This window comes from Cetorhinus maximus, chromosome 21 (genome assembly GCF_964194155.1).
Source record: "Cetorhinus maximus chromosome 21, sCetMax3.hap1.1, whole genome shotgun sequence".
Taxonomy (NCBI): Eukaryota; Metazoa; Chordata; class Chondrichthyes; order Lamniformes; family Cetorhinidae; genus Cetorhinus; species Cetorhinus maximus.
Window position 1 is genome coordinate 65183680 of NC_135899.1, and position 21331 is coordinate 65205010.

General features: G+C 42.2%; 1 long non-coding RNA gene across 1 annotated transcript in view; it reads right to left on the reverse strand.

Moving 5' to 3' along the window:
* Positions 1 to 4886: 4886 nt before the first annotated feature.
* LOC144695934 (uncharacterized) overlaps positions 4887 to 21331 on the reverse strand; it is a 56077-nt gene continuing 39632 nt past the window's right edge. Inside the window, exon 3 of the long non-coding RNA XR_013580033.1 lies at positions 4887 to 5264. This is a non-coding gene — a long non-coding RNA (uncharacterized LOC144695934). The remainder of the gene's footprint in view (positions 5265 to 21331) is intronic.

Below are 21331 nucleotides of genomic sequence, written 5' to 3' on the forward strand. Positions count from 1 at the left end.
CACTGGTGCATGGCACTGGCAGTAATCCAGAGATTACTTTGAGGTCCTGTTTTTTAATCTGCTTCCTAGCTCCCTAAATTCTGCTTGCAGGACCTCATCCCTCTTTCTACCTATGTCGTTGGTACCAATATGTACCACGATCACTGTCTGTTTGCCCTCCCCCTTTAGAATGCCCTGCAGCCATTCAGTGACACCCTTGACCCTGGCACCAGGGAGGCAACATACCATCCTGGTATGCGGTCTATGGCCGCAGAAACGCCTGCCTGTTCCCCTTACTATCGAGTCTCCTACCACTATTGCTCTTCCCCTCTTTTTCCTCCCGCCCCAAGCAGCTGAGCCACTCACAGTGCCATGAGCGTGGCTGCACTCCCCAGAGGAACCGTCACTCTCACCGTTTTCCAACACAGAAAAACGGTTCTCGAGCGAGATGCACCCTGGGGATTTCCTGACTACCTGCCTGACACCTTTCTTCTGACTGATGGTCACCCATTCATTCTCTGTCTGCACTTCCATAAGCTGTGGGGTGACCGCGTCTAAAAACATGCTATCCACAAAACTCTCAGCCTTGCAGATGCACCTCAGTGCCTCCAGCTGCTGCTCAAGCTCTAAAACTCGGAGTTCAAGTAGCTGCAGCTGGTGGCACTTACTGCACACTTGGTCAGCCAGAGCGCAAGGAGCTTTTAGGACTTCCCACATGTTGCAGGTGGTACATAACATGGGACTGAGCTGCTCTGCCATGCCTCTATTTGAAAGAAAAACCCTCACTTTAAGTTGAATACAGTAAAAAAACATTAAATTATTTATGTACTTTAAATAAAAACTAGAACTCTTACCTTACCTTAGCTTAATCTATCTTAAACTGGAGAAAAAAACTGGAGAAAAAACACTTACCCACTACTCACCAATCAGCTCTCACCTTTATGCTGACGTCACTTTTTGAAGCTTCCCCGCACTGGCGCTGGTTCTGATCTCTCCGCCGCTCTCTCGCGCTGTCTTGTGATGTCACTCTTGTTATTTTCAACAAGAACTGACTGCAGGACATTCTTCCCAGACTGCTTCACCACAATGCTGACTGCAGGACACTCTTCCCAGCAAAGAGGACAAAGATGGGCCAGAATTCAGAGTTCTAAATTGGGGGAAGGCCGATTTTAATAAGATCAGATATGATTTGGCCAGAGTGGACTGGAGCAGCTACCTATAGGTAAATTTGCATCAGAGCAGTGGGATTCATTCAAGAAGGAAATAGGGAGAGTACAGGGCCAACATATTCCAGTAAACACAAAAGGAACCATGGATGTTGAGGGATATACAGGATTGAATAAAGAGAAAAAGGGAGGCTTATGGCAGATACCGAGGGCTCAAAACAGCAGAAGTCCTAGAGGAGTATAGAATATGTAGGGGGGAACTTAAAAAGGAAATTAGGAGAGCAAAAAGGGGCATGAAAAACATTGGCAGGTAAAATAAAGGAAAATCCAAAGTTATTTCACAAGTACATTAAGAGTAAGAGGATAACTAGGGAAAGAGTAGGGTCCATTAAGGGGCATAGTGGTAATTTGTGTGTGGAGCCAGAAGACATAGGTAGGGTTCTAAATGAATACTTTATGTTGGTGTTCACAAGTGAGAGAGACGATGTGGGTATGGAAATCAGGCAGAAGGACTGTGATATAATTAAAGAAATTAGCATAGAAAGGGAGGAGGTTCTAAGTAGTCTGGCAGGCTTAAAAGTAGATAAAACTCCAGGCCCGTTTAAAATGTATCCCAGGCTGTCGAGTGAGGCAAGGGAGGAGATAGCAGGGGCACTGGCAATAATTTTCAATACCTCTCTGGCCACAGGAGAGGTGCCAGAGGACTGGAGGACAGCCAATGTGGTACCGTTATTAAAGAAGGGAGGAAGGGATAAACAAGGGAACTACAGGCCAGTCAGTCTAACCTCAGTGGTGGAGAAACTATTGGAAGCAATTCTGAGGGACAGAATTAATATACACTTGGAGAGACAGGGATTAGTCCAGGACAGTCAGCATGGTTTTGTTAAGGGGAGGTCATGCCTGACCAGTTTGATTGAATTTTTCAAAGAGGTGACTCAGTGTGTGGATGAGGGAAATGCATTTGACACAGTCTACTTGGACTTCAGCAAGGCTTTTGATAAGGTCCCACATGGGAGACTGATAATGAAGGTAAGAGCTCATGGGATCCAAGGCAATTTGGCAAATTGGATCCAGAATTGTCTGAGTGGCAGGAAGCAGAGGGTGATGGTCGAGGGATGTTTTTGTGACTGGATGCCTGTGTCCAGTGGGGTTCCACAGGGATCGGTGTTGGGTTCCTTGCTGTTTGTGGTATATATAAACGATTTAGACTTGAATGTAGGAGGGTTGATCAGTAAGTTCGTGGATGGTACGAAAATTGGTAGGGTGGTAAATAGTGAGGATAGCCTTAGATTACAGGAGGATATAGACGGGCTAGTCAGATGGGCTGATCAGTGGCAAATGGAATTTAATCCAGATAAGTGTGAGGTGATGCACTTGGGCAGGACAAACAAGGCAAGGGAATATACGATGAATGGTAGGATCCTGGGAAGTACCGAGGAACAGAGGGACCTTGGTGTACATGTCCACTGGTCCCTTAAGGTAGCGGGATGGGTAGATAAGGAGGTTAAGAAAGCATATGGGATACTTGCTTTTATTAGCCGAGGCATAGAATATAAGAGCAGGGAGGTTACGCTGGAACTGTATAAAATGCTGGTGGGGCCACAGCTAGAGTATTGCGTGCAGTTCTGGAATCCACATTATAGGAAGGATGTGATTGCACTAGAGAGAGTGCAGAGGAGATTTACCAGGATGTTGCCTGGGTTTTAGTTATGAGGAGAGATTGGATAGACTGGGGTTATTTTCCCTGGAGCAGAGGAGATTGAGGGGTGACATGATTGAGGTGTATAAAATTATGAGGGGCATAGATAGGGTAGACAGGAAGGAACTTTTCCCCTTGGTGGAGGGATCAATAACCAGGGGGCATGGCATAGATTTAAGGTAAGGGGCAGGAGGTTTAGAGGGGATGTGAGGAAGAATTTTTTCACCCAGAGGGTGGTGGGAATCTGGAACTCACTGCTTGAAAGGGTTGTAAAGGAAGAAACCCTCATAACATTTAAGAAGTATTTGGATGTGCAATTGCAATGCCATGGCATACAAGTCTATGGGCCTAGTGCTAGAAAATGGGATTAGAATAGTTAGGTACTTGTCTGACTGGCGCTGACTCGATGGGGCTGAAGGGCCTTTTTCTGTGCTGTAGACCTCTATGACTCTATGAGTTTCTAACTGTTTGACTTCATTGTGTCACATTGACAATATGGAAAGCCTGTTCACTTTCCGGTTGAAGATCTTTCCGCTCTGAATCTTCACCCTGGGCTGTCTGGCCGTGCTTGTGTTTACGTGAATCACTGGCGCACTCCCTGTTGTTGCTGCTAGTATGCTGCACACACCTTTTGTTTGATTGAATCTTACCTCTGGTTGCACCTCCAGGACCAGATTTCCTACATAAGACAGTACAGCTGCAGGCCATCGCGATGTCCCTGGGCACCATTCCCACATGTGAAGCAGAAAAAAACCCAAGCTCCATCCAAAAAAGAAGAGGGAGAGAAAAAAAGAAAAACATACAACTGCTGCATTGCTGAATCTCACCATGGAATAGAGAAGCTACAAATTCCCTACACATCGACAGCATTCATAAAATACAGGAAACACCAGGAAGATGACATTGAATTGCTCAGCATGAATTGGAAGGCCACAGATGTCCTCTTACATCGCATAACTTACAAAGATCTTGGAACACAGGACAGCTTCACAGTGGGTGCAGCAGGCCATACTTCCCACACAATTCGCAGGTGTTGTTGTCCAACTATAATGACTTCATGTTTTCTGCCATCTTTTAGCCATGTGTCAATATCATGTGTGACTTTTCTTCTTCTCAAAAAGATCTTTCTGGAAAGCTTTAATTGGCGTCGATGCTGTAACCAACTGCATTATTCATTCGGACAGCTCAGCTTCCAAGGATTCACAGTCCTTGCTATTAACATGGCACCTGCTGACAAACAGTTCAATTGATTCTTTTGGCTGTTGTCTATAAGCCATCAGCTCTAAACAATCTATTCTAAGGTCCACCTTTACACAAAGCTGATCTTCCTGCATGTTCCACAGCATGGCAGGATCCTTCTGACCCTCCTCAGACAGGCCCAAAGTGTTCACTCTATGCAACCCCTCATTTCCAATGGCTATCTTTATTTTCACCACTTGTTTAACCAGTTCTGTGATGATAAATCTAAAAAGCATAGCTCCATCCTTTGCTTAAAAAGCTCAAATTTGAATAGGATATCTATGGTCTTCCAATTCATGCTGAAGAATTCAGTGTCATCCTCCTAATGTTTTCTGTCTTTTACGAATGCTGTCGATGTGTAGGGAATTTGTAGCTTCTCTACTCCATGGTGAGATTCAGCAATGCAACAGTTGCATTTTTCTTTTTTTTCTCTCCCTCTTCTTTTTTGGATGGAGCTTGGGTTTTTTTCTGCTTCACGTGCAGGAATGGTGCCCAGAGTCATCGCGATGGCCTGCAGCTGTACTGTCTGACTCAAAATGGACTTCCTGATTTACCACCAATCTGGATACCCCACAAATCAGGTACTCACTGCTCTGTGAAACACTGACTGTAGAGGCACTCTGTCTCCCGGGGTCTTCAATGTATATACAGCCTTTGTACAGAACAAAATCTTGTCTGTGGCTTTTCCTATGATCTTTAAACCTTCATCATTTTGTTTAAGAGGAACCACTGCATGTTGTATTATAAAACCATGTTGTATTTCTGTGTTTGCTTAATACAAACTTACCAATCTCACACAGGACTGTTAATATAAATGTAGGTTTGGTTTATTTGAAGGTTTAGTACAAGATTGCTCAGCAGACAGATTTACTGCAAAGATTCAACAAATATTGTTAACAGGAAAGTACAGTTGCAACTCCTTCACACCACGTGCTGCTAGTTGGTCACATTGTTTTACACCCTGGCTACTTACTAATTAGTATATTTTCTCTTAGAGCGATATCACAACCTTCTTGAACCATTTCAGCCAATCCAGTGCAGGTATACCCACAGTGCTGTTAGGAAGGGAGCTCCAGGGTTTTGACCCAGCAACAGTGAAGATCCGACAATATTGTTCCAAGTCAGGATGGAGGGGAACTTGCAAATGGCAGGGTTCCCAAGCATCTTCTGCCTTTGTCTTTCTAGATGATAGAGCTTGCAGGTTTGGAAGGTGCTCTCAAAGGAGGAAATTATCAAAATAATTGCAAAACATACAAGTACTGGTGTGACAAGTACTCAGTTGAATTAGTACTGAATGGGACCAGTAATAGCACCTTTATATCAAAAGACTTCAGATGACAAGAGGCACTGAGTGCTTTTGAATGAGGGCACCCCCCACCCCCCTCACCAAGGGACCACAAGCAGCCCACATACTTTTAATTGTCATGCTCACCGTGTGGTGACAGGCCCGCCCGCAGCTGGGTTAATACTTGCAGTGACAGGATGAGGCCCTTAAGTTGTCATTAATTGGCCATTAAGGGCCTCAATTGGTGGCTGGGTGGGAAGTCCGACCTCAGGCCTTCCTGCCTGGACTTAATTTTACTGGTGGTGGAAAGGCGGCAGGGTGCTCGCATGCCACCCTCCTGACCAATTAAATGCCCTCCCCGCCTTCACACACATCACGAGAGAGGGCATAAAACTCCCCCCCCCCCCCCCCCCCCCCCACCGACCCCCGCTCCGAGGTGTTCAATGCCATTTCTTCAGAGGATGCCCAAACTGAAGGATTAACGATTGTGGCATCTGAATATTAATGAAAGTCATGTGTAGGCCATCTGCCTCCTGTCCATAAACCTCTTATCACACAGGATATATCTCACACAGAAATCACAAAAGATATTACTTTTAAACTGAAGATAATCTTTTTCATTTTGGTGCAATCATCAGTAACTGGTCCACTGAAGTCAATACTTCATCATTTTCTATCAGAATTCATTTAGTGTATCGCAATATTTTTGTTTAGCACAGTTTGTTGTTGAAAGCAAATTTTTAAAATATACATCATATATAATATATATATATATTTCTGATGAACTTTGACAGAGCCAGTACAACCGCTAAGCAAACTAGATGGTCACCTAGGGCAGCAAATTTCAAGGTGGTGATCGGGGGGTGTGGGGGGGTGGGGGGGGTGTGGGGTGGGGGCAAGAAACTGAATGAACTATTCATGAAGCTCAGGGATGGGAAATTTCTGCCAAATGGTGGATTTCCGACATTGGTGTTTTGGAAATCCGCCATTGGCATCTTCCTTGCCGATCTCCAGACCGAAAAGACCAGCTTTTAAAAAAAAGTCAGAACTGTCAGTTGCTGTGAGTAGGAACTGCTGTTTCTAACCTTCCGGCAGCTCCATGGTTTTCTGGCTGGCTTTAAAATTAATCGGAACTGTCAGGTCTTCCCCGCTCCCTGCAACTGTCAGGTTTTTTAAAAAATAAAGTTAACTGTCAGTTAGACTGAGAGCTGCTGAGAGTGGGAACTGAATGTAGAGAAGTGATTGGGGCAGCAGCAAGCGTAGGAAAGGCAGAGCTGCTCCTCCAATCACAGATTCTGTCTCTCCCCAACCTTGCTGCTACCCCAGAGCCAGAGGGCTGGATTTTCATGCAGTTGGGGAGACGCCGTGGAGGTGTAAAAATGGCGACCAACACCCAATTCTGGGACTCCAGACCCCATTCCTGGTGCTCCCAATTTTCACCAGTGTGGGTTAAGGTTGCGGGCTGGTGCAGGGCACGAGCCCACGCCCTGTACTCCCAACCTAGTTGGCTCCATTGCATGGATAGGCATCTCCTAATCCTCCACAATTTTTATAGAGTCAGGACAGCTTTTGAAGGAGTCATGTTTCAGGGCACCTCAGGGCAAAAGAAGATTGAATTTTAACATTAAATAGAGTTGTATCAGCAAACAACTGATGAAATAAAATATAAATTCAGTGACAGCTGTGTACATTCATTAAGGGTGGAATGACACATTCAACTTTTAGTAGAGAGGTGGTTTCACAACTATTAACCATTCTCTCTACTTCCCATTCCCTGGTTTTATGCCTATATGTGTCTTTATTTCTTTCTTCCACTTTGCTTTTGTAACTGCCTACAGCTGATTATCTCTGTCCCTCTTTATTTCATCTTATCTGTGTGTGTGTGTGTGTGTGTGTGTGTGTCAGTATATATACTATCTTATAATCTTAAAGCACAGAAGGAGGCCATTCAGCCTGCTACGAAACTATTTTGAAACATTAAGAATTCATTTTTTAACTTCTTTCTATCCCTTTTATCTTCCTCTCTCTTAGTGCCATCTTCCTTTCCCTCTCTTTCCTTTGCTTTCTGGACATGAAAATCTATGGACAATTTTAAATGTAATGAATGAAGAGCACCATTTGTTCACTCCTGACCCCAAAGTTCAAGCCCTTCACTTGGCGTTGACACCCTATGGACGATCAACAATTACATTATGAGGTGATGCAATGTTCCATTTTTGCACATACATACCTCAGTGTCTAAATGAGAGGACAACGAAACTTTCTTTTACTAAAGTTGTGTTTTTTAAAAGCTAGCCACAAATCCTACCAAGCTTCTAATTATGGGATACTCACTGGGCCTTGTTTTGGGAACACAATAAAAAATCTTACCATAAAGTACAATTCAAATCTGTCATTACAAAAAACTTACGCACAGTACATTCCAAGGAGTTTGTCATTTTTCACTTTGAAATTCAAGTTCCTTTAATAATTCCAATAGGGAAAATTATAACGTTTTATCAAATTAAATGTATATACATAACTATAGAACAAAAGATGAGTTAGAGGTTTGGCACATATAATATCACTCCAAGCCTTTGAAAACACTCAAGTCTCGAACCATCAAAGCATAAACAAATGGCCCTTGTTTTCATATGAGCTATAAATAGTAATGTTACTACAGTTCTGTGGCATTACTTTGTGTTCACAATGCATCCACTCCCTTTGGTTTAAGCTAGAATTGTAAACAGATTTACAAAATTTACCCAGCGTGGGAAAGATTTAACAACTTGTATGTTCTTTATAAGATGCAGGGTTCCAAATGGAATTCCTCCGTAAGCCAATGTAACCACAATAATGTGACAGAGACGGATTGGTCTGAAATCAGGTTTTGTGGCCAGAGGCTTGAAATGTCATCTCTGAATTCATAAAAGGTACCAGGACAATATCTCTCCACATTAAAAAGAAAACAAACAAGGAAACAAAATGAACACTGAGCGCCCCGTTGCTCTGGAAACCAACAATGCGTTCTGTGAGTCTGTACAATCTTCCGAGCTGTTTGACTGCAGGCTCCAAAGTTTCGTGAAGTCGGGTATGAGTCACAGGCTGCGGTGTGGGAACACTTGAAAGACCTGATTGCAAACAACAAAGCAGCATTCTCCTTCCCGTGTCACCCAATTGTGTGACATTTCTGTTATACACCAAAGACTTGTGTTTTCTCTTTCACAGTGGCAAAAAAACAGGATTGTCATATGGGTGACTGAGACACTGTTGGCCCTCAAACACAAAAGAGTCCACTATAATATGGATTGAATAGGAAAATCCCCAGTGGCCTGTATTTGAACAGGAATGTTACATCAAAATGACGGTTTTCACAAAGAAATATTTCTAAGAACATCACTTAGAAATGCAATGAACCAAAGTTTTGACAGAAATTGTTTTACATTTTGTTCATCCATTTGAACATATAAATGGGCAGAAATCCATCTTTCAGCATTTTTTATTTTCTTTGAAGTGTTTTTAATGTACAAATTTCAAATGTACTATTTCTATTCAAATAGCACACTTGCTTGAAAGTTCTGCTTGAAAGTACAATCCATCCGAAGACTTCCATTTAACACTAAACTGAAGAAAGTCACATAAAAAATAATGTCCTTGTCATTATAAGACTGTCCATTGGGAGCTGGATCTGAATCCAGAGAGATCACAGCTGAGGACACTTTGGCATCTAGACTCCAAGGTGCAAATGTAACAGATTAGATCCCTGGAATCAATAAGGGCACATTGCAATGAACTAAGAATATTTTCTTGAACCTATATGAGGAATTGTTGAGTCATAGATGTCCACAGCACAGAAAAAGGCCTTTCGGCCCATCAAGTCTGCGCTGGTCAAACAAGTACCTGCCATGAAAGAAAAACAAAAGTTGCTGGAAAAACTCAGCAGGTCTGACAGTATCTGTGGAGAGGAAGACAGAGTTAACGTTTCGAGTCCATATGACTCTTCATCAGAACGAAAGAGGAATAGAAATGTGGTGAAATATAAGCTGTTTAAGGGGGGGTGGGGCAGGTGGAGCTGGATAGAGGGCCAGTGATAGGTGGAGGCAAAGGAGAGATTGCCAAAGATGGCGTAAACAAAAGGACAAAGGAGCGTTGACGGTAGTGATATTAGCTAAAGGATGTGCTAATGGTGACATTAAAGCAGGATGAGCAAGTGACAGATGGCCCTAGTGGGGGTGGGATGGGGGGAAGGGATCAAAATAGGCTAAAAGATGGAGATAAAACAATGAATGGAAATAAATTTTTTAAATAATAATAGAAATAGATGGGAAAAGAAAAATATATATATATTAAAAAATATATAATAATTATTAAAAAAGGGGGATCAAAAAGGGGGATCGGAAAGGGGGTGGGGATGGAGGAGAGAGTTCATGATCTGAAGTTGTTGAACTCAATGTTAAGTCCGGAAGGCTGTAAAGTGCTGTAAGGTGAGGTGCTGTTCCTCCAGTTTGTGTTGAGCTTCACTGGAACATTGCAGCAGGCCAAGGACGGACATGTGGGCATGAGAGCAGGGTGGTGTGTTGAAATGGCAAGCGACAGGGAGGTCTGGGTCATGCTTGTGGACAGACCGAAGGTGTTTCACAAAGCAGTCACCCAGTCTGCGTTTGGTCTCTCCAGTGTAGAGGAGACCTGCCATGAAAGTATGTGCCGAGGAACTGAGCATTTCTTTTAAATGGTGGAGCAAATGTGAAATGACCTTCACCATAACACTAGCATGGAAATAGGAATATTGGTTTGGCATATCGAGAAAGTAATGAAAGATGGCACCACGAAGGATAAGGAGTGAAAACTGATGGTGGTGCTGTTACAAAAAAAATTTTTCTACTTTTAAAATTGAAATGTAGTAAAACCATAACATATCTGAGAAAATTTAATAGATTTGTCTATTTGTGATTTGAAACCAGATAATCTTTTACATTAAAGTTAAATGTATGAACCTTTTTTGAAGCCCACTCATTTTGAAATTGGACTTCCCTTAATATTAATTTTCTTGGATCCACACTATCGACGAAGATTAAAATAACCCCAAGGACTAGTGCAGACTTGCTGCTGTTTGCAACCATTAAATCAAATTTACCTAATCAGCCACTTTATTACTGCTATGAAGAGGTTTCAAAATTGGAATGTGTTGTTAAATAGGGTATTTATATGTAATTGGGATGGGTTATAAATAAAATATAACATGATGAAATGATTATGGATTTAAGTAGAAGGCATTGGATATGTTATTGGTCTAATGATATTAAAAATCTAAAAGTGGTGTTACTCCTACCCATGATAACTTATGCCAACTGAAATTTTGAATGTGCAAGGACTGGCCAGCACAGGAAAAATTTGTTGTCACATTTGGGGAGGTGATGGGTAGTGGTATTGTTGCTAGATTAGTAATCCAGAGACCCTGGGTAATGCTCTGGGGACCCAGGTTCAAATCCTGCCACAGCAGGTCGTGGAATTTATAATCAATAAAACAAATCTGGAATTAAAATTCTAATGATGACAATGAAACCATTGTTGATTGTTGTTAAAACCCAACTGGTTCACTAATGTCCTTTAGGGAAGGAAATCTGTTGTCCTTACCTGGTCTAGTTTACATGTGATTCCAGACCCACAACAATGTGGTTGACCCTTAAATGCCCTCTGAACAAGGGCAATTAGGGATGGGCAATAAATGAATGAATAAAAAAAAATCTGGTGCTTTGGAAAAGAGTTGATTTTTTTTAAGCAGTATTTTCACACTGTTCAATGGATTGCAAAGTCTAGACTTATCAGCCAGAATATTCTCGACTATGGAGTGGTGGGCTTGGAGACACGGAAGCTGGGAAAATAGCAAGGAGCCACATCAGCCAGAGAAGTTCTCCAATGGTGGGCAGAGATCCAGAAGCAGACTATCAATTACCATACTTAAGGTCACAATTAGGGGCAATTTAGGTGGTCTGCTGGGATTTTGCTGGGGGCAGAGCCTCTCCACCGTGTGGAGAGGCCACCAGCTCCATGGATGCGGCCTCTCTCCAGCAGTCTGGGCGTCTATTGGAGCCAGAGGTCATGACCCAAAGAGGAGGCCTACTTACCCCTCTGCATTTTTATTTTAAACTTAGCTCTCAGGCGCCCTCATAATCTGCTACCTGACTCAGCAGCATCCACCTCTCCTAATGGGGCTGTCGAGTCTTCAGTGCTGCAAGCCCTCTGATTGGGCAAGCAACACTGGGGGCCCGCTCACCAACCTTAATCTGATGCCGTGCTCAGAGGCAGCCAATTAAGAAACCACCTATTATTGAATATTGCTGTGCTGGTCCCCTGCAGGAAAGTGAAGCTCAGAGCCCCCATTTGTTCCTGAAGTAGCAGGAAAATTCAGCCCATTGCTTTGCCTATTCATTCAAGTATAGGTTTATTTACATTATCAATACCCTGCATTTCAAAACCAAGAAGTCTGTGATTTTTCCTACTTGGGTGATTACACCAAGCACACTAAGCCTACCAGGGTTATTACGTCATGGTCCAAATGACTGTCATCAAAGTAGGCTTAATTCAGCAAATTTGCAATTGCCATCAATTTTATTCAGGGGAGAAGCTTATTATCAGTTTTTAAATATTCTAACAAGGGTCTCAGTGGAGCTGTACAAAAATCCCAGCAAACTGTGAAGTGACGTAAGCAATGGAATAAATTGCCATAAAATCCTTGACTTTAGTGCCATAAAACTATGTTGTGAATATACCCTTACAATTCCACAAGTCTCCTGGAAATCCAAAGCCCATAACTTGATCTTTCCCTCTCATTCTTCCAACGTGTTCTCTATGACCACTAGTTGATGGCATAAAACTGCAGTCTATTTCAACAATGATGAGGGTGATAGGTGTTAGACACTCAAAATTGTCTTCTGGGACTTGAATTAAAATGTTACCAATGTAAAAGCAGCTTAAAATAATTGAGTGGAAGTGCTCTATCTGTGGGTTTACTTGATGGTAATTTTATTATAACTGTAGGTTTTTACAGTTGAATTGGATAGTGACCTTTGCACAATGGTAATTTATCACCAACCATAAGTAAAGCTATGAACTCATTAACTGTTTTAAACAATTTTATTGAGTGGAAATTAGATCCTCAGCTCTTAATAGGCTATCTCATGAGACCAGCATTTTAGATTTGTAGAAAATTACATGTTCAACTAAAAGATCCAATAAGCCAAGCTTTACAAAACAAAAGACCATTGTCAGTCCTCCCAAACTTTATAGAATGGCCTGGTAAGAAGTTGCTGCGTAATTGTCATAAAAGAACCTGCCAGATGTCAAGGGAATATCTAACTACAAGTCATATGATGCAAACAGAAGAGGAATCCATAACCTGAGTGCTGCCAAGCTTAAAGTAAAAATCTTCCCCAAAACCCACCAGTATCTACTCCAGATTCTCTACAAATATCAACAGAAGAGAAAGTACACAGTCCATAAGACCATAAGACATAGGAGCAGAAATTAGGCCATTCGGCCCATCTGCTCCGCCATTCAATCATGGCTGATAAGTTTCTCAACCCCAACCCCAGTCACAAGCACAATCTGTACTATCATCACAGTCAATGACCAACACCTGAGATTATACTATTCCCGGTAGAGGAAGCAGATACAGACTCAAAAACAACAAAACACATGCAACCAGAAGATTGTTATACAGCTCCCAGCTTCATCTTACAATAAAATAATTCTATTGCATCAACAAGAGATGGCAGAAAGTATTGAACACCCTTAAACTTACCATAATCCTACTTTATATGGTGGTGCACCAAGATGTGCAAAGCAATATTGACAGCTTATGTGGTGTATTGGAATCCCGCTTTGCAGAACTTCACCCCACTCTCCAAATCAGTAACAGTGATGCTGAGCTTCTTTGATATTCACTCTGTTTTTTGGGTTAGTGGACATTAGGAATGACTTAGTAAGTACGAGATTACCAGGTTCTTAGAATATCATTCAGGCTGGACACAGCTATGTATTTGAAGCCACCATGATAAACCACAGTACATTTAATCTTGGCTCACTGTCCATAGGACAGTTGTTCACTGGTCATCATCTTATCTATGGTGGTGGCAATTTTACACTTTGAAATCAGGTTGATGGAAACAACTTTTAATTGCCTTAAACCAAAAGAGCTCCATTATATAATTTCTTTGGATGCTTTGAATAGACTGGTATATTGTGAATTTAAAATGAAACTCTGTTTTTAGTTTTCAGTAAGAAACACTTTTGTAAACCTGCTGGATTCATTGAACAATGTGCAGGAAGGCCCATCTCTTTAAAGCTTCATTGGCCCTCTATCCAGCTCTACCTGTCCCACCCTCCTCAACCAGCTTATATTTCATCTCATTTCTATTTTTCCTTAGTTCTGATGAAGAGTCATACGGACTCGAAACGTTAACTGCGCTCCTCTCCGCAGATGCTGTCAGGCCTGCTGAGTTTTTCCAGGTATTCTTGTTTTTGTTTCAGATTTCCAGCATCCTCAGTATTTTGCTTTTATCTGTAAAGCTTCTGGCAGGTTTACATTAAGGGTGTGGCTGATTGCACGAGACAGACATTTGAGAACCAGTAACATAAACAGCCATCTGTCATCCATATAAAAGCAGCTTAAGAATTGTACTTGGAACCAGATTATTTGATAGAAAGTTGGGTATCAAAACATCAGGAAAACCATCAGCTGCAATTTATAATCTTAAACAAAAATTAATTTATAATAATTTTCCTAGTGACAGAAAATCTCCTTTGTTATTGCGTCTTGTGGCCTGCCATGGTGACCCAAAGGAATGGTATAATAGGTGAAGCTTTTTCCTGCATTATCAGTACTTTATTTCAACCAGTTGTTTTTTCGCTTATAAGCTGGGACTCCATATCCGTATCCTGACTCTTATTTTTGAGACTGTTTAAAGTAGTGTTAGCTTAAGCATCTGTATTCACAGAATCACAGAATCACACAGTGCAGAAGAGGCCCTGCAGCCCATCGGGTCTACACCGACACATGAGAAACACCTGACCTGCCTACCTAATCCCATTTACCAGCACTTGGCCCATAGCCTTGAATGTTATCACGTGTCAAGTGCTCATCCAGGTACTTTTTAAAGGATGTGAGGCAACCTGCCTCCACCACCCTCCCAGGCAGCGCATTCCAGACCGTCACCACCCTCTGGGTAAAAACGTTTTTCCTCAAATCCCCCCTAAACCTCTTGCCCCTCACCTTGAACTTATGTCCCCTCGTGACTGACCCTTCAACTAATGGGAACAGCTGCTCCCTATCCACCCTGTCCATGCCCCCCTTAATCTTGTACACCTCGATCAGGTCGCCCCTCAGTCTTCTCTGCTCCAACAAAAAAATTGCTGACGAAAAGTATTCCTGAATATTGTTTTGTATTTCAATAATTATAATTTAAACAAATTTAATTACTAGCTTTGGAAAATCTTACAACACAAAAGGAGACCTTCTGCCCTTTGTGCCCCTGCTTGCTCTTTGAAAGAGTTATCCAATTTGTTCCACTCTCTCAATCTTTCCCTGTAGCCCTGCAATTTTTCCTTTTCATGTATTTATCCAATTTTCTTTTGAAAGTTACTGTTGAATCTGTTTCTGCTACCTTTTCAGGCAGTGCTTTCAAGAAAGAGGAAGAACCAATGTTGAGAGAACAAGGCTGCAGAGCTGCAGTATTCTGCTGGTAAGCACAATCTGATGACTTTCCATGAAGTTCTCTGAACTGTCTATGGCCCCAAAACCAATGGTACAACCTCTCCTCAGCAGGCGACAATCAGCTCTTAAGGAACAGACATGAGATTCTTTCTTGCTGGACAGAGCACTTTAACAATATCCTGAACCAAGAATCTACAGTGTGCGATGGCACCATTGAATTACTTGCACAGCATTGCATTCTGGATGATCTGGATGCCTTTGATCCATCTCAAGCTGAAGTTACCAAGGTCATAAAGCAACTGTCTGTGGGTAAGTCTCTGGGAGCCAATGGCATTCCACCTGAATATTCAAGTACAGATGAGCTCACATGGTTAGGAAACATACTAACCTCTTATGCTTAATGTGGGCATTGTGTACAAACAGAAGGGAAGTAAGTCCATCTATAACAATCATTGCGATATTTTACTTCTCTCCACAGCAGGAGAAATTCTTGCAAAAGTTATTCTCAACAGGATTGTCACTCATCTTACAGTGTACCCAGAATCAGTGTGACTTTCGTGCTAGACAAGGAACGGTCAACATGATCTTTGCAGCGTGTCAACTTCAAGGAAAGACTTGCAAACAGAACAAGGACCTCTACATGGTGTTGGTTGACCTGAACAAGGCCTTCAACACAGTGAACTCCGAAGGTCTTTGGAATGGGCTGTACAAATATTGCTGGCCTGAAAAGGTGATCAGGGTAATCTGCTCATTTCATTCTGGCATGATGGTCAGTGCGCTGCAGAATGGTGCTTTATCAGATGCCTTTCCTGTCATCAAAGGCACCTAAGCCAAGGCTGCATAATGGCTCCAGTTCTATTCGTCTTCTACTTTTCAACCACACTATTGTATGCACTCAAAGATCTCTACACAGGAGTACACATGAAGTTCAGAACAGATGGCAACCTCCTTAATCTGCAAAGGCTCAAAACTCACAGAAAAGTCACAGAGCAGCTACTAAGTCAACTTTGCTGACAACGGTGCTCTCTTGGTGCACACTCCGGAGGACATCCAGCTTCTTGTTGATCGCTTTGCCTCAGAATGCTTCAACTTTGCAATAATCTGAAAAAGTCAGAAATCTTATACCACCCTGCCCCTGACCACAAACTCCATGACCCCATAGCCACAATCAACGTTACACCCCTCAATTCAGTTCAGAAGTTCGCACCCCGAAACCTCACTCACCCGCGGTTAAAAATGTGACAATCCCGATTTAAACAGCACACATGCACAAAGGTTAATAAAGAACATACTGTACCTTATAAAATTCCATAAAAACTTTGTCCTCTCGTCCTTGAAAAAAGCGCACACTGGAAAGGTCCCTTCACTGCTCATGTGCAGTCTCCATGTGCACATGTGTTGCTGCAATTTACAGGATTCTACAGTAGTACAGTATTTTGCAGTACAGTTACAAAACAGGACAGCACTTTACTAAAAATGTGTGAGTCACAGCCCAGCAGAAAACGTCCCAGGAGGGTGATGACACTTAACTAAAAAGTCACAATCCTAGATAGAGTGCTCAATGGTGCTAGTGCTTCCATGCTGGCCAGGGAATACTTTGTGAATAAATCCACAATCAAGTACATTAGGCAGTCTGAAGAAAAAATAAGGGTCTGTGTTAGTGTTTCTGATAGACGTACCACAATGATAATTTTTGTAAGCAGGAGAGATCCACACTTACAGGAAATGGAGAAGCTACTCAACGTGTGGATTGAGCACCAGCATCAGAAGAGGACCCCAGTTAATGGTCCAATCCATTCAAAACAAAGGCCTTGAATTGTACCAGAACATAAAGTGTAGCAAAGAGGGTAGTGCTGCTGACGATGAAGGTGGTGCAGAAGGTGCCTCTCCTTCCATTTCCAAAGAATTCTTAGCCAGCACAGGATGGTTTGATCACTTTAAAAAGCATTTTGGGCTGCATAATGTGAAGGCTGCTTCTGCTGACCATGGAGCTGCAGGAGAGATTCCCAAGGTGCTGCAGGAATACACTGAGGAGAGGGGCTACCAGGCAAAGCAGGTCTTCAACGCATATGAAACTGGCCTGTTCTGGAAGACAATGGCAAGTAGGACCTACATTTCGCAAGAAGAAAAGACAGCTCCTGGGTTTAAAGCAGCAAATGACAGGTTGACGCTTCTGCTATATGCCAATGTGGTTGGCTTTAAATGTAAACCGATGCTGGTTTATAGGTCCCTAGAAAACCCTCAAGCTTTCAAAGGGAAAAATAACTGTCATCTGCCAGTCTTTTGGAAGGCTAACAGTAATGCCTTGGTTACAGCAGCCATGTTTGTAGACTGCACTGCCAATTGCTTTCTGCCAGAGGGAAAAGAACCTGTCTTTCAAAGTCCTACTAATCCTCGATAATGCGCCTGGGCATCCACACTCTTCCGCCGAGAACCATCCAGATGTTGAAATTTTGTTTTTACCCCCAAGTATGACCTCATTTATCCAACCAATGGACCAGGGAGTCATTGCCTCAATCAAGGCTTACTACACCTGACGAAGTTTCAACCACATCCTTCATCTTCCGGAAGCAGACCCTTCAACCACTGTCCATGATTGCTGGAAGGAATTCAACATCCTCATAGCAGGAGGCATAATTAAGGAGTCATGGGATGAAGTTAGAACTTCGATCATAAATGGCTGCTGGAGAAAAGTTTGGCCTGAGGCAGTGAATGATTTCACAGGGTTCCCCAATGTGGACAATGAAGTGGCCAAGCTCGTTGACTTGGCAAAACAAGTTGGAGGGGAGAGATTTGAAGACATCACCACAGCTGAAGGGGATGAGTTGCTTCAATTTTATCAAGAGAAACTCTCTACGGGAGAATTAGTTGAACTGATGAAATTAAATGACGCTAAACAGGAGCAGGAGCGGGAAAAAGAGCTTAAAAAGGCTCAGTTCACAACCAAGGTGATGGCAGATCTCATAAGGTCAGCCAAAGATTTGAAAAAAACAGGCAACAGACAATGATACAAGCATGGAAAGAAGCATAGCCTTTTGTAGAGCAATTGACACAGCTATTGCTTCTGAGAGAGAACCTTACAAAATTGGAAAACAAAAGGCAAAGCACTGAACAATAACATTGTTCTTCTCATCCAAATCATCCACATCAACACCTGCATCAGCCACACCACCCATTCCATCTCAACTATCACTCTCAAGTAAAGTATGGTATCTACTGTAATGTACAGTACCTGTACCGTGATTTGTAAATTAAACTACAGGTACGTACTGTATTCTGTAATTGATAAGTTTTAAATTGTTTTTCTTTCCTTATATGGACAAACAATTTCTTCAGTAAAGCTGTATTTAATTTAATCAAAAAAAATAGTTTAAATTGACTCCATTAAAGTAAAAATGTGGAATTTGGGGATGGCTGGAACATATCTAATTCAGTTGCATTATAAACTGTGTTTACTGTTCACGGTTTCACCCTTCGCGAGATCTCGTGGGAACGGAAACCCCGCGAATGGCGGGAGTTTACTGTATCATCTTTTTTTCCTAATATTGCTGTGGGATACTGAAGCAGGCTTGTGTGTGTATGTTTGTATGTGTGACTAATTTAATTAAACTAAAGACAGTCAGACTGCAAGGTTTGAATCATCAAAAGAGTTATGTGTAAAACAGGCATTTTGAAATGGAGATGGGTGAGCTAAGATGAAGTCTCAGCAGATACAATGTGAATGGAATTTGCACTCATGGATAGGTTGAGAAGTTGTTTGATTTTCAAAGGGACATGATAAGATGTTTTACAACTGGTAAGATAAATAAGGCAAAGCTATTAAGCTTATTTTTCCCAAAAGCGCTGGCCATAAGGACAACATGAAAGATTTTTATATTCTGGGAAAAGTAACTTCCAAAGCGAAGGTGAAACAATGGGATTTAAAGAATCAAAAGGGAGAATATATATTTCAGGAAAGATTGAAAGCTGCATGAGGTGTGGCCATGTGAGATCTTGAAGTAGCAGCTTCTGCCCACCCCATAGAAGTGTTTGCTTGTTCCAGAGAGCAAGGTTTTGTTAAAAGCCTTGGGATTTCCATTGTCGAGTGACAGGGAGGGAGAAGCTATGAAATACCTTCCTTATAGCAACAGTGGGTGCTTGTGGTAATATTACTGGATGTTTTTACAGATTAAGGGCAGAGCGTTGCCCTAGGTTGGCGGGTGGGCAGCCGGCCCCCGCCACCGAAACGGGGCCCGCCACCATTTTGAGTGGGCGGACCAATTAAGGCCCGCCCAGTGGGCTGCCCGATGGGAAGTGCTATGCGTTTCCTGTGCGGGGTGGGGGAGGGATTCCCCAACTGTCCATGTGCACTCTTTCACACATGTGCGCAAAAGAGCGCACATCTCCCTGAGACTAAGTGCTGTCTCAGGGAGATTATTGACAGTCTAAAAAACTTTAAAAATAGAAAAATAAAAAAATTATTAACATGTCCCCCTCATGTGACAATGTCACACAAGATGGTATATGTTAATAAGAAGCACAGAAACTTTATTAAAGTTTTTAAAAACAGACATGAAACTTCATCCCACCAGTGGATGAGGTTTTATGTCTTTTCAGAAGCCCGCTGGAGCTCTTGGCCTGTTCGTCAGCCTTAAGGTTGGACGGGCAGGTCTTTAATTATCTTAATTATCCTGTCAATGGCCTCAATTGGCCATTGACAGATTGGCGGGTGGGCAGCTGATTTCGCTGTCCGCCTGCCTTCCTAAAGGTTTAAATGGACCGGGATGACGTCAGGGGTTCCTCCCGACGTCATCCCGCGTCATTTTCCTGTCGGCAAGCGGGACCCGCCCCCAAATTGCCGACGGGAAAATTCAGGCCTAAGAATCTATTCTGACTGAAGCCTGAAAGCGGGTGTGTAGTTGGGAGTCTAAATAAGTAGAACCCTTTTGGAAACTGTTATAAGACTAAGTTAGCTGTATAACTGTAATCTTATGTGTTATACTTTTCTTTTCTTTTGTTAATAAATGTTTAAGTTTAATCTTTAAAATCCCCAAAGTTGGTGGTGCACTCTTTACTTCTGACTTCAGTGTACATACCTTCTCGTAATAAACACAAATTGCAAAATCGTTGTGATAGCCTGGCCAAGTTTCCCTTTAGGATTTGGTCAGCCTGGGAAATACCACCTGCCATATCGTAACAAAACTGGTGGCTTTTTGCTGGATTTTTAAAATTCCTTGATTGGCTTAGAGTTGGTGAATCCGAAGTCTACTAGTGTGAGAAGAACATTGAACTCAAGAGTTGGTGTTGTGGGATTTTAAAGTTGTTAGACTGCAAAAATAGTTTTAACAATTGCTAAGATTTTTCTGTGAGTAGAAGATGTAACCCTGATTGGTTTACAAAAAGTAACTAAGGCTAAGTTAACAGAGTTAGTGGATAAGTTGCAGGTAGGATTAATTGCAGGGGCGAAGAAAGCAGACCTAATTGAAGTAATAGCACAGCATTTGAAGTTGGAAGGGATACCTGAAACTAGTGAGTCACAGCTGGAGGCAGTGAGACTTCAGTTACAAATGAAGAAGCTTGAACATGAACAAGCAATGGAAATGAAAAAACTTGAATTAAAGGCAAAAGAAAAAGAAAAGGAGAGGACATTTCAAAAGGAGCAAACAGAAAGGCAGGAGAGAGAAAGAAAACAGGAAAGGGAATTGAATCTGGAGAAGTTAACATTGGAGGAAAGAGAAAAGAGAGTGAAAGAGAATACCAGCATAAAAAGCTGGACCTTAAAAAAGAGACCTCAGAGGCTGAGGAAGGTTCTGATGGTGAAACGACCACTTCGACCCAAAACCCAGTGGGGAGATGTTTAAATTTGTACAGGCTCTTCCAAAGTTTGAGGAAAGGGACATAGATGTGTTCTTTATTTCATTTGAGAAGATAGCTAAGCAGATGAAATGGCCATGAGAAATCTGGACATTGCTTTTACAGTCTAGGTTGGTAGGTAGAGCTCATGAGGTATATGCATCGATGTCAGAAAAAGTATCTGTGGATTATGATGCAGTAAAAAAGGGCTATTCTGGGTGCATATGAGTTGGTTCCTGAGGCACACAGGCAGAAATTTAGGAATATAAGGAAACAGCCTGGGCAGACTTATATTGAGATTGAGAGAGTAAAACAAAGTCATTTTGACCAGTGTATACGGGCATTAAAGGTAGAGACAACATATGCAGCCCTTTGAGGCTAGGAATCGTGCGATGAGTAACTCACCTCCTGACTCCCCAAAACCTGTCTACCATCTACAA